Source organism: Rattus norvegicus, chromosome 4 (genome assembly GCF_021556685.1).
Source record: "Rattus norvegicus strain SHRSP/BbbUtx chromosome 4, alternate assembly SHRSP_T2T, whole genome shotgun sequence".
NCBI classification, from domain to species: Eukaryota; Metazoa; Chordata; class Mammalia; order Rodentia; family Muridae; genus Rattus; species Rattus norvegicus.
The window spans coordinates 159,617,241-159,622,639 of NC_141537.1; the positions used below are offsets into that span (position 1 = coordinate 159,617,241).

At 46.1% G+C, this 5,399-nt stretch overlaps 1 pseudogene; it reads left to right on the forward strand.

Moving 5' to 3' along the window:
- The first annotated feature begins 351 nt into the window (after positions 1-351).
- LOC148006344 (large ribosomal subunit protein eL8 pseudogene) lies at positions 352-5,018 on the forward strand (annotated as a pseudogene).
- Positions 5,019-5,399: the final 381 nt, after the last annotated feature.

Sequence of the window (5,399 nt, forward strand, 5' to 3'; positions counted from 1 at the left end):
ATGTATCATAGGTTTAAACAAACTGCTGTAAACATCTAAGAGAGGAAAACTAAGTTTAAAATCTGAGAAAGGTAGGAGATGGAAAGACGGTCAGCAGTTAAGAGCACTTGTTGCTCTTGCAGAGGACCTGGGTTCGATTCCCCCCACCCAGAGTGGCTCAGAACTGTCTGTAACTCCCTTTCCAGGGCTCTCACGTCCTCTTCTGACCTCTTCGGGCACAAGGCATGCAGTGGTGCACAGGCACATGTGTGAGCAGAACGTACACATGAAATGAATCTTTAAAACAATATGAAAAGGTGTGTAGATAGCCAGATACAGCAACCACTAAGAGGACTGTCCGTTTTTATAAAGATGGAGTCACTGATGTCACGACAACGCAAGAGGAGGTCACAGGTCTTCCCTCTACCACGTAAGTCACCTCAGGCTCAGTAGGAAATGGCTTTACCCTCTGAGCCATCTTGCCAGCCCATGAATTTTCCATTATATTTAAAATTATGCTTGCACAGCAAGGGAACTTCTAGTGGGGCTTAGTAAATATCTATTCCTTTTTTAAAAATATCCATTTGCTTCTTTGCAGTGGCTTGGCTGTCCTGGAACTCAATATGTAGACTAGGCTGACCTTGTGCTCACAAAAAGCCCCCTGCCTCTATCTCCTAAATACTAGGATTAAACTACACCTAGTCTGAACACTAAATCTTATTTATCGTGCATGTGTATGTGTGGATGTGGATGTGGATGTGCATGTATGGGTGTGTAGCTGTGTGTGTGCATGTGTGTGTGTCTGTATATTCATGTGTGTGCATGAATGGGTATGTGGATGTGTGTGCATATGTGAGTCTACATGTATGTTGGTGTGTGGGTGTATGGGTGTGCATGTGTATGTGCAGGTGTGTGCATGTGTGTGTGTACATGTGTGTGTGCGTGTGGATGTATGTGAATGTATGGGTATGTGGGTGTATGGGTGTGCATATGTGTGCATGTGTGCATGTACATGTGTGTGTGTGTGCATGTGTGTGGACATGAAGATTCCACAGGGCAAATGTCAAGGTCTGAGGAGAACTTATGGGAATCTGGTCTCTGCCTCCACCATGTGGGTCCTGGAGATTGAAGACAGGCGGTCACACTTGGTGTCCTACATCTTTACCTGCTGAGCTGGCTCCAAACACCTCATTTACTTAAACATTATCCGGCTTCCTGTGTGTCCCAGAGCAGCTTTGTTGTGCTGCAGTCAGACTCAGCCTGGGCTGCAGCTGTTTGGATGCAGGACTGGAACTGGAGGACTGGCCTCTAAGATGCAGACTTCTACAGCTATTGCCAAGGCAGCCGGTCCTTCTGGTCCCTCTAGAACTTGAGTGTCCTCAGACTGTGACAGCTGATTCACACAAACCCAGTGGCCCAAGAAAGACAAAGACTGAGATTAGAAGTCATTCTGTTTTCTATAACTTAGCCTCCAGGGTTGAGATATAACCCAGAAGGTAGAGAGCGCTTGCCTAGAATGTATGAAGCCCTGGGTTGAATGCTAACATTCCCAGATCCTGGCTTGGCAGTACACACCTGTAATCCAGCATGTGTGAAGTAGAGGGAGGAGGATCAGAAGGCTCAAGGTTGTCCTTGGCTACATAGAGTCTGAGGTCAGTCTGTGATACAGGAAAGCCTACCTCAAAACACAACAAAACAAACTGTTGGGGTAACCTCTTCTTCACGTTGTGTGAAGGTGTGTCTGTATTTTCTTTCTTTCTTTTTTTTTTTTCTTTTTCTTTTTTTTTGGAGCTGGGGACCGAACCCAGGGCCTTGCGCATGCTAGGCAAGCGCTCTACCACTGAGCTAAATCCCCAACCCCGTCCGTATTTTCAATAGTTAATTCTGTACCAGCAGAGGGCTAAATGCCAGCAAGATATTGGTATTAGTGGCCTTATATTGTGTAAATATTCGGCCTTCCTCACTTGCCTCAAGACAATCTAGAAATGTATTAGAGATTCTAATTGGTCATAATAAAGATCCAACAGCCAATAGCTAGGCAGGAAGTGGGAGGCAGAACTCCCAGGCATAGAGATTGTAGGGGAAGAATGCAGATGTGGGGAACTCAGAGAGCAGACACTAAGGAAACAGACATGAACCATAGAACAACAGAGAAATGTGTGGAGCTGGCCACATGTTGGTTAGCCAGTTAGTCTGGTTAAGTTTAGGGTAGCCAGGAGGCTGCCCAAGCAAAAGGCTTAAGCTTTAACTATACTGGAAAGGCTTATGTCATTACTTATACTGCCGGCAGGTCTGAGAAAATCCCACTGTAACAATCAAAACATGCTGTCTGGAAATGCAGGTCTGTAATCCTTAGACAGTGACGCAGGAAGATAGAAGGAGGTCTGGGTTACAGTCTGGAACTCATTGAGACCCTGTCACCAAATAAGATAAAAGGCTGGACTGAGTCACTCAGAAGGCATAGTCTGAGGCTGGTTTGGTTTACAAAATAAATTCCAGGTCTGCCAGACCCTGTGTCAAGTAAATCACACACACACACACCACCACCACCACCACCAAGAACAACCACCAAAGAAAACAAAAACAAAACACAACTTAATATTTAAATTGCACACCATTGGCTGGGGAGATAACTCAAGTAAAGCACCTGCCTTGCATTCAGGAAGGCTAGAGTTCAAGTCCCAAAACCCATATACAAATCCACAGTATAGAATGATAGGTTTGTAATCCCAGTACTGGGGAGGCAGAAATAGGAGAATCCCTAGGCCCAAGAGGCTACCTATATGGTGAGCCTCAGACTAATAGGAAATTTGGTTTCGAAGCAGGCAAAGTGGCTGGCATCCTGGCCATGATACTTAAGGATGACTTCTGTCTGCCACATGCATACACTGAGGGTTTAAACCCATACACACAATATACATAAAAATCACACGCCATCACCTCCACTTTGGGAAGTGTCTCACTAAGTCTCGCCTCTCTTCACGAGCGAGAGAATTGGGCTCACTTTGGTTTTCTTTTAGGAAGCAGGATTCATTATTGAGTGTGACTGAGGAATCAGCAACACAGCATCCAGCACTCATCCAGGGGCCACAACTGGGGAGTGTGTTTGATCCATTTTTCTGGAGACTAAAAGACTTAGCCATAAGGAAGACTTTTTTTTTTTTTAAGGATCATATATAACTGAGATTCGACTCAAATTTAATATACACATTTACTATATAGCTGAGGATAATCTTTTTTGAAGAATTATTTATTTTAGGTATAGGATACATTGTAGCTGTCTTCAGACACACCAGAAGAGGGGGCATCAGATCTCATTACAGATGGTTGTGAGCCACCATGTGGTCACTGGGATTTGAACTCAGGACCTCTGGAAGAGCAGCCAGTGCTCTTAACCACTAAGCCATCTCCCCAGCCCGAGGATAATCTTGAACCTAACTTTTGACAGATTTATTTACTTTCATGTGCACAAATGTTTGTTGCAGATATACATAGGCACTACATGTGTATTGGTCCCCAAGGAGGTCGTTAGAAGACACTGGATTCTGTGGAACTATAGTTACATGTGGTTATGAATCACCATGTGGGTGCTGGGACCCAAACCCTGGTCCTCTGCAAGAGCAAGAAGTGCTCTTAACCACTGAGCCATGTCTCCAGCCCTAACGCTAAACCCTTCATCCTCCCCCAAGTGCTAGCATTGCAGACATTGGTCCCCATGCCCAGTTGCCTGCCAAGGACTTTAATCATACTCTCCTTAGTCACGTGAACTGGACCAAGGCAACGTGAGCCCTGGCCACTGTGCTCTGGGGCTTCCCAAAGGCAACTCTAGAGATCTGGCTACGTTTCGGTGGTGGTGCTAGGGGCTCATAAGTAGAAGCTGACTGCATACAGCTAGCTGGTCCTCCTGCCTCCACCTCATGTATACCGGGATAACAGATATGTGGCACCACACCCACACACCCAGCTGCCTACGTTCTCTAGACTGGAAAGACCAGAGTCTCATTGGAACATTTCTTCATTATCTCTTTTTTTTTTTTTTTTTTTTTTTTTTTTGGTTCTTTTTTTTTTTCGGAGCTGGGGACCGAACCCAGGGCCTTGCGTCATTGGAACATTTCTTGATGTACTTGTCAATAAGTCATTGATCCACAGAAGACCCTCTAATTTTGACCAGCCACAGAGTTTTTGGTCTTAAACAACAAAAAGTGTGTGTATGTGTTTTCCCCCTTCTTTTTGTTACTAGTTTTTAATGTGTACAGGTGTTTTGGCTGCATGTATATATGTGTGTCACATGCATACAGAACAGCCAGAGACCAGAATTCCCTGAACCTAGACTTAAAGACAGCTGTGATCCTCCTGATATGGGTGCTGGGAATTGAATCTGTTCCTCTGGAAGAGCAGCCATTATTTCTAACAGCTGAACCATCTTTCCAGTCCTATATTTGTCACTTAAAAAAAAAAGATTTATTCTTTTTCATTTTTTATTGGATTTTTTTTTGATGTGGACCTCAGATATTGGATATTTTTTATTTACATTTATGTTATCCTGTCCTTAAAGCCCCTATCCCAGGGCTGGAGAGACGGCTCAGTGGTTAAGAACCCACCGCTCACTCTCTCCTCCAGCCGAGCAAGCCGCTCAAAGGAAAGAAGGCCAAGGGGAAGAAGGTAGTCCCGCCCCCGCCGTGGTCAAGAAACAAGAGGCCAAAAAGGTGGTCAATCCTTTGTTTGAGAAAAGGCCTAAGAACTTCGGCATTGGGCAGGACATCCAGCCCAAAAGAGATCTCACACGCTTCATCAAATGGCCCCACTACATCAGGCTGCAGCAGCAAAGAGCCATCCTCTATAAGCGACTCAAAGTACCTCCTGCCATCAACCAGTTCACCCAGGCCCTGGGCAGGCAGACAGTGACTCAGCTGCTTAAGCTCGCCCACAAGTACAGGCCAGAGACAAAGCAGGAGAAGAAGCAGAGGCTGCTGGCCCGCGCTGAGAAGAAAGCTGCTGCCAAGGGGGGCCTCCCAACTGAGAGACTGTCTGTCCTCTGAGCAGGGGTCAATACAGTCACCACCTTGGTGGAGAACAAGAAGGCTTGAAAGAGCGTACCCCAAAACAGGGAACTGCGTCTCTCGCTCCGATCGCGGGGTGGGGTGCCCCCAGGAATCACGAGAAACCATTCTTGATGTAACAGCAAGAGGTAGCTTTATTAACGAGATCCCGGGTCTTAGCGGGATCCCGGGTCGACACGTATCTCACACAGGAGACAGAGGAATCGACCCCGAGCCTCCAGACTCGGGGGTTTATATAGGGGAGGTTAGGGGCATTCGCGAGGTTACACATGATTGGTCAATTCAAATGGTGCACAGTTACTTTCGGCGCGAAATTACATCAGCAAGGAGTACGTGCTCTCCAGCAGCTCGGCAGGCAGG